We start from the raw sequence: 8,796 nt of genomic DNA, 5'->3' as shown, positions 1-8,796 counted from the left end.
CTATATTTGTTCCCACTAGTAGTATCATGTCTTTTCTAAAATAGTCTAGTAAAAGCAAATGCTGAATGACCAGTCTCCTCATATCAAGCTCTCATCTTTTACTGTGTGGGCTTCTTATCTCCCAGGTTCCATCTCTAAGTCCCCTCTGGATTTCCCTCCTTGCAGCAAATAAGAAATCAATGCTAAGCAGTATGTAGTTACCATCATCACTGTCTTTCTTATTGTATAGGTTGCATGTCTAAATATAATGATAATGTATATTTCCTTCTTGTCCACTTGTAACAAAATTCTAATTATAACTACCATACAGACATAATGTTGCTTCAATACACTACCACAGATTTTCAATTTAAATAATATCCAGGTATAACTTACCCATTAGAAAAAAAAAAAGCATGAAAGAACTTACACAGTAGAAACACTGCTTTTTGTGTATGCCTATAATTAATGACCCAGTATCCTTACTGTATGATCAGTGAATGAAAAAATGGCATGGAAATCCATCAAGTTTCACAAAGAGATCCATCAGTAATGTGTAGTTTTCATTTGTTAAATTTCCCCATGATTAATGTCAAATTCATAGTTGTAACATTTGTTTTTACATATCTCTAGACAGGAAAGCCACATGAGGTCATCCTCCTTCCTTGTATCTTTAGTTCTGATCTGGAATAATGCATATTCTCCTCACCTAGGGGTTCTCAGGCTTCAGAGGGCTTATTTAAGATGTTTCTCTATGCAAATGAGATACAAAATATCTTCTTTCCTCTTTAATAATTTTATCTGATTATCTTGATAACATTTTTTATACATCTTGCTTACTGGTTTACTCCAATGAAGTCCATGCTTGGGTCATCCAGACTTTCAGTCAGTGTTCTCTTTCAAAAAACTTAAAGAGAAGGGAAGTCCAGAATGTACTCCTTCTCCCCACCTTCTGTGCATTAATGTTATGTAATATTTTACTTAGTCAAATTTGTTAGAGTTTAGGTATTTATTTTTACAATTGAGACTATAATAGAAATGTAATAAAGCATTTTATATCTATTTTTTTAAGAATTCAAAATATATGAACTGAAAAAGAAAAGTAATACTTACAAGAAAATCTCACCATCCACTTCCCATACCACCCCATTGCAGCCTTTGGTATATTTCAGGTCTGAAGGCTTCTCTTTAATTCCAGAGCAGAAGATAAAGAGGGAGTTAGAGCTTAGAATTCTAAATATAAAACATAATATATTCATCAAAGACATAAAACAAACACAATCAACTATATGTTTAGGTTAGTACAGAGAAAGAGATCACTGATTTTAAATTATCACATATAGAAGGAAAATGTACAGAAGGAAAATGGAGAAGGGAATCATTTTTACAGAAAATACTAGAAGCTAACTAGTATATAGATATAATAGTCAATCTTAAAATGACCAACCACTCCCTCCTCTCCATGAACCGCATATCATGTTAAGAGGAGCATTTATTTCTCCACCCCTTGAATCTGGGATGGCTTTTGATCAACAGAGTGCAGAAAAGGAGGCATTGAGAGACCATCAGTTTCTGCTTCTCTACCCTTGAAATGTTCACACTTAGGGTACTCCCTTTCAGAAACCAGACACATTGAGAGGTCATATGGAGGAAAACTTAAGAGACCTACTTGCCAGCAGTTCTCAGCCAAAAGCTAGCAACAGCTGCCAGCCATGTGAGGGAGCAACCTTGCATATTATAGCCCATTCAAGCCCCCATATGACTATAGCCCTAGTTGATGTCATGTGGATAAACCATCCAACTGTGTCCAACCTACTCACAGAATGGTGAGAGACTGTTAAGTCCCTAAGTTTTGGGGTAGGTTTCTATACAGCAGTTGATATATAAATATATATGAGGGAAATAGTTGACCAGGGTGTGAACTTGGTAAACAAAGTCTGGTATAGAAGTAAACATATTAGGCTGACGATGGCAAAGGGAATTTAAGATAAATACTTGGCTAATATATGTATCCTAGTTAAATAAAATATCCTCATACAGGATACAGATTTTTTTTCATTTTAGGTATTTGAAAGTAAAGGAGACAAAATTTTGGAAAGCATCTCTTCACAGTGCAGTTGCATACCTAATGTGCAAAGAAATAGAAGAGTTTAGTGATACTTGATAAAAGCCAAATTTTCTATGTTATTTAAAGAGAAAAAGCACAAAAAGAAGGGAAAAAATCCTTACATATAAGTTATTTTAAAAAGAAAATTATCAAAAGTTTACTGAAAAATATGGAGGCAGGGGGAAGAATAGAAATGTAATTCTGGGATGAAAAAGTAACTTTCAGTAACAGAAGTGAAACGAAGTTTGAAGGTGTCACCATGTGCCCTTTTCTCTCATAATCCTTTTTTCATATATGTTGTGGAAATTACCATACTCAATTTTAAATGATTTGTTCATATGTGTTTCATATCACTAAACTATAAACATTTTCAGGGCAGAGATTAGTCCTATTTACATTGTTATCACTAGGATAATATAGACAGCAATGGATGGGTGTTTAGTGAATGAATGGATGAATAAATGATTTAGTATAAACTGATATGTGAAATTAGTTGTGAAATGCAAAATCAACCTATTGGCAGAAGCAGGTCCTTTGTCAGAGATGCCTGTGTTATTTTTATGGGGTGTTCTAATTCTCTTGACTTAAGACTCAAAGAAAGCTGGAAAATGCTCTCTTCTAGAGAGCCCAAGAGACTGACCATAATATATAAGGGAGAATGTGAAGAATGCATTTTTTAAAAATCAACAAATATATACACTAAAACCTAAAGTTTTACAACAGCTCTTAGAGTTGCAAACAAACTAATTCTCAATATATACCAATCATTTTAAGTCACTGAGCACCAACTATGTGCTAAGCATTTTATCTGGAGACATGCATGTGGATACCCTATGGTCCCTGCTCTGAAGAGGTCATGGGATATTGGGCAAGATTGAAATGTAAGAAGGGGGTCATTAAAAAAGTGCCTACACATGCAAAGGGATTAGTCTAAAGTCCTTTGATTTTATTATCTTTTTATAAGCACACACTGAGGAGTAGTTTTATTCCCATTTGTAGTTAAAATATTAGGATGAGATTCAGTAACTTGTTCAAGGCAACCTAATAAAATGAGAGAGCCAATATTTAGAAATCCATTCTTTCATTTTTCTCTCTCTCCAGCCCCCAAACTATAAACGGCAATACCATGAGTTGAAAGAATTGACATAAGTCTATGCAAGGTGCTATGAGGGCAGGAGCAAAGCTCACTTGGAATAAGGAACCTCTGCCTATATGGGATGCTATGATAAGGCTGTCATTGTGTCTGCACCCCTATTCTCCCCTGCTCTCCACTGGCGTGGCTATTCTGCAGGAGCATAGAATGGCTAGGAACTTGTGGAGTTGTGCAGATTTGGGCTTAATCCTGGTAAGTGTGGTAGATGTGTGACTGTGGAGAAGTTACTTAGTCCATCGGAGACTTTCTTTCCTGTCCATAAAATAGGAATATCCATGTGTACATGATATAGCTTTATGAGGATCACACGAGATATGTTAAGCACTTAGTACAGTGCCTGGTGTAAATACCCTCTTGGCAAGTGGTGAGAGTTAGTCTAATGAATTTTTCATTATAGCTATTTTGATTTGTGGTTGGTTTATCTGATTCTGTGGGTCTGGATAGGATGTTTTCCCAGAGATCCATGATATTGGCAGATACTCTTAGATACTTTTGTTAAAATAAGGAAAGGGACTTCCCTGGTGGTCCAGTGGTTGAGACTATGCACTCCAATGCAGGGGGCCCAGGTTCGATCCCTGGTCGGGGAACTAGACATTGCATGCTGCAACTAAGAGCCCGCATGCTGCAACTAAAAGATCCTGCATGCTGCAACTAAGGAATCCCTCATGCTGCAACTAAAAGATCCTGCACACGGCAACAAAGATCCCACATGTTGCAACCAGGACATGGTGCAGCCAAATAAATAAATTAATAAATAAATATTAAAATAAGGGGAATCTTGGAGCATCTTTTCTCACCTGACCAGTGATTACAGACTTTAAATTTCAGACCATATCTCCAGGAATGAGGTATTAAATATCCTTTAGAATCCCAGACCCACACTTTATGATCAATTTTTTTCCACATTCAGAGACAAGAAATCATTCATGAATGAAGGCTTTGCTTCACATCATGGGGCAATTTCTCCCCAGCCTCTCTGGTAATCATCTTTCGCCTGTAGTTCTAGTGAAGCAAGCAGCATTGGCTCAGTTTGCTAGGAAAAGTATTCCCTAAGCATGTATTCTTCACAGCATTAAAAATAGAGTGTTTGATCAGGGCTCTTTTGGCACATTTACTGGTTAATACTTTTACTCAGCCCGTGAATCTGAACAGAAATAGTTAATTTTCAGAAGGCTGTAAATAAAAAAAAAAAATTCAGTGCTTATTTCCACCCCAATCCTGGCCTCATCCCAGCCAAAGCTGGATCTTCAAAAATCTAGAATATTAGAGGTCTGAGGGTCTGCCTTCAATTCTCCTGGGCAGCAGGACAAGGAGGGAGGTCAGAGCTCAGAATCCTGACTCCAGATAACAAGAGTGGCACAAGAAACATAGGAGAAAAGACATGAATTCACTAAAGAGTAACAGCCGGAGCAGGCACTTACCAGATGAACTGGGAAGGAAATGTCTTAGAAGGCCTTCAGAACGTGGAGGAAAAGGAGCAGTTAATCCGAAATACAAAATTGAAAGGCACGGCAGATGCACGATTCTAGTCTTTCAGAGAAGATTCCTTCCAGAATTCAAAAGCATCTAAAAGAAGCAAGACAATTGGTTGCTGGGCTCAATATGTAAACACAGTGCTGGTTGACACAGTGAAGATGTTTGTTAGAAAAGTTAATGCAATGTCAGGGTGGAAGATCAATGTTTAACCTGATTTCATTGCAATTATTGGCCTGCCTTGGAATACAGAATGGAAAATTAGCAAACCAGAAAAAGGAACATGTAAGGGACTTTTTCATAAGCAAGCTGTCAAATCATGGACATTGATATTTGTGATTAAAAAAGAAGTCAAGAATTACTTGCATTTTTAGTTAATGCATGCCCTTATAATGTATATGCACATATTTTTATTAATTTGTGGAATATATTGAAATTTCTATTTGCCGCAATATCCAGGTAAGGTCACAGAATGTTAGAGATTCACTGAGTTCAGTTCTCTGATTTTACAGATTAAACCCTAGGGAACAGAGCTGCCACATGACTTTCCGGAAGTTAGTCAAGTGGAAGTAAGGTCACTGAAGTGCAATGACTCATTTTACAGGTGAAGAAAGAGGGGCAGGAGACCAGTGGAAAGATTGTTGCCTGAGCCATGACTCCAGTCTTGTGTTGTTACCTGATGAACCTGTGCTTGATATATGAGGCTTTCTCACTGTAAAAATTCCCTTAGAATTCTTTGATGAAAATATCCTGTGAGTGTTATTTAATCCTCATCATACTGTACACAAAATAAAGATCATTTTCCACAGTATAAAAATCAAAATATATACATGATTGCTGGACACAGAGATGAGTTAAAAGAGCTTTTTGATGCCTCCACATGAACTCTAGCTTCTCTTTTTACTTGATAATTTGGATAAAATCTAACGAAGTTACTGTAATCTTTTTCTACAGTGATTATTAAAGCTGATATTTCAGTCTATATTTAAGAAATTCTTACTGGGAAAGGAAACTAAGAAGTGTTTTGTTTTGTTTCCATTGTATCATACTTCAGAAAGAGGAACACTCAGAAAAAAAAATGCTGTGTTTCCTGGGCATGAGGACGCCTGTTCAGGGCCCTGGGAGAGTGAAGCGCGCGCTTCTGTACAGCAGTCCAGGGTTGACGTCACAAAGCCCCTGCTGCAGAGCTGGGCCCACCCACGGAGCATACTCTCATCCCAGGCACGATTAGTACAACCCCCAGTGCAGCTGTCCATTGAGGGTGACCAATTGAAAAACAAGGAGTCAGCCAATTAATTACACTGTCAGCAATAAATGTAACAATGGGCTGTAGTGGCAATTCCGTCCCGTGATGCATCCAGGCAGCCATCTGTACGTCTGTCTTCTCCGTCCACTGGGCACTTGTTGCTGCAGAATTGGTTTAGACAAGTGGCTTAGCTTGTCAGGTAGCAGGCAGGAACTGCCTCTCCTCCTCTGTGAGGCTGTCTTCATTAAGTTTTACTTCTATCAGAGGAATCAACTATGAGTACAAATTGTGGATTCAGCAACAGCCCTGGCCCTAATGATAAATAAGCAGATCACTAATTCAATCTTGTGTTTATTCATTTACTAACATTTGTTGAGAGACTTCTGTTTACCAGGCACACACCAGAGAAGTAAGTATGTGAAGAGAACTGAGTCCACCTATACAGCAAAAGTTAATGTACGTTGACATAGCATCACTAGGGATATCTGTGTATTTTGTGGCCAATGCACTGGATAGCTGTCCCTTAGAAAATTCCATTTTTATGACCCATGTGGACAATTAAAATTGCTGAGTTCTTCCTTTTTTCCCCAACTGTTTTTGCTACTCCTTTTTCTTTGAATCAGTTTTGAAGATGCTTATTTAAAAAATTAGAATAGAAAGGCAGCACAGAGAAGTCTTATCTAATACTTGTCAAATTAAGAACAGTGAAGCCTGTTACTTTATGTTATTGATTAACATCCCCTTAGCCAAAAATGTGAATTGCTGATTTGTTAACCATATCTTAATTTCAACTTGATTTCATCAAATTCCAGAGGGATATCACTCCAGTCCCACTCCTCAGTACCAGCACATACCTGAAAATCATTTAGATTGTTCTCCTGTTCATGCTCAGAGGGAGCATTTAGAGTTTAGGATTAAAACAGCTGAAGAGCTCTGAACAAACATTACTCTAAGACGATGACTTCTATTTCTACTTTCCATTGGATCATCTTTCTTTTTCTATGGCTCTATTTCTAATCTTTTTCCCCCATTACTAACCAGATCTGGGCTTCTCATCTCTAATACCTAGCCATAAATGTGAAGCACAAGTAAGTATTTTAAATGAATAAAGCTGAAAATTTCCTGTACTTAATATTAAAAAGCAGATGGGACACATGTTCTATATGTGTCTCTTGCTAGAGGCGCCCCGCCGCAAACTTTTTTTTTTTTTTTTAACAGATCACAGCTTTTTGCTAAAATGAACAGGAAGCAGAAGGAGAACCAGGAGGAGAAGAATGGGAATTTCAATCTCCCTGGAGTCCATTTTGCCCCAAATAGGTTTTATGCTGAGTTGACATTTTAAAAACACCCTATTACTCTGATGAGAGGAAGAGAACACACTGACATGGGATTTGATGCAAAATGTAGATTTGGGTGGAAATGAGTTTTAATGATGCTGTAGTAACTGTCTTGTTCTTTGAACATTCAGGGAAGAATGAAAATAAAAATAACCTTTTATTTCTTTCCTCCTTTCTTTCTTGCCTCTGTCTCTCTCTTTTCATCCTTTCCACCCTTCCTTTCTTCCATTTTTTCTTTTACCTCATGTCTTTAAGCACTTAGCATGTGTCAAGACTGTGCAAGATGCTGGTGAAAAGGAATGACATGGCCTGTGCCCTCAAAGACCTTATAGTACAGTTGGGAAGACTAACAAGTCAAAAAACAATTTTGGACTTCCCTGGTGGCTCAATTGGCAGAATCTGCCTGCCAATGCAGGGGCATGGGTTCAATTCCCTGGTCCAGGAAGATCCCACATGCCACGGAGCAACTAAGCCCATGTGCCACAACTACTGAGCCTTTTCTCTGGAGCCCTTGAGCCACAACTACTGAACCTGCATGCTGCAACTACTGAGGCCCGCATGCGTAGAGCCCGTGCTCTGCAACAAGAGAAGCCACCGCAATAAGAAGCACGCGCACCGCAACGAAGAGCAGCCCCGCCCCTCGCTGCAACTAGAGAAAGCCCGTACTCAGCAACAAAGATCCAACAGAGCCAGAAATAGATAAATTAATTAAATTTAAAAAAAAAGCAATATCAATTCCTTGTTTAAGGGCCCTCTACCAGGATTTTATAAGAGAGATGCTCTGGGCTTCCCTGGTGGCGCAGTGGTTGGGAGTCCGCCTGCCGATGCAGGGGACACGGGCTCATGCCCCAGTCCGGGAGGATCCCACATGCCGCGGAACAGCTGGGCCTGTGAGCCACGGCCCCGGAGCCTGTGCTCTGCAATGGGAGAGGCCACAACAGTGAGAGGCCCGCGTACCGCAAAAAACAAAAAGAGATGCTCTTTTATAAGAGAGGTGCCTAACCTAGACTCGGCAGAGTCCTCTAAGCAGAACTCAGAAGATATTTTCAATTTTGAACTCAGAAGATTGATTAAGCACTAGTTAGGTAAATAGAAATGTGAATTATTTCAGGGCATTGGAAATATCAGGAACAAGTCCACAGAGCAAAGAGAGAACAGGACTTTCAAGATGTCTTTTTCCTGTCACCCTTCCCCCACCTAATTATGGAAAATCTTGTGAGTTCTAGGAGTGTGTGTCTATGTGTCTGTCTGTCTAGAATAAAGAGAATTACACTTGTCTAGAGAATGTAGGATTGTCTGAGAATTCTGCTTTGAAATTTCTGGAGAGGAGAAAGGAGTATATACGGATGATATAATAAAAACTACTATTTACTTGGTGCTTTAAGATGTGACAATCACTGTGTTAAATTATTTATTGTAATTTTAATTTAGAAATGTACTACTACTACTACTACTACTACTACTACTACTATTATTATTTGGTTTATAAACAAAGAAGTTA

The 8,796-nt window shown here is 38.4% G+C and overlaps 1 long non-coding RNA gene across 1 annotated transcript; it reads right to left on the bottom strand.

Annotated features, from left to right (window-relative positions):
• Positions 1-431: 431 nt before the first annotated feature.
• On the bottom strand, positions 432-4,755 carry LOC132425542 (uncharacterized). Its single transcript, XR_009519454.1, has 3 exons — positions 4,661-4,755; positions 1,093-1,165; positions 432-886 (listed from the first exon to the last, which is right to left on the bottom strand). It is a non-coding gene; the product is annotated as an uncharacterized lncRNA (long non-coding RNA).
• Between the last annotated feature and the right edge of the window lie 4,041 nt (positions 4,756-8,796).

The sequence above is a fragment of the Delphinus delphis genome, chromosome 5 (genome assembly GCF_949987515.2).
Source record: "Delphinus delphis chromosome 5, mDelDel1.2, whole genome shotgun sequence".
Lineage (NCBI taxonomy): Eukaryota > Metazoa > Chordata > Mammalia > Artiodactyla > Delphinidae > Delphinus > Delphinus delphis.
The sequence above is the reverse complement of the archived record's forward strand: the minus strand, read 5'-3'. Positions and strand labels throughout refer to the sequence as shown.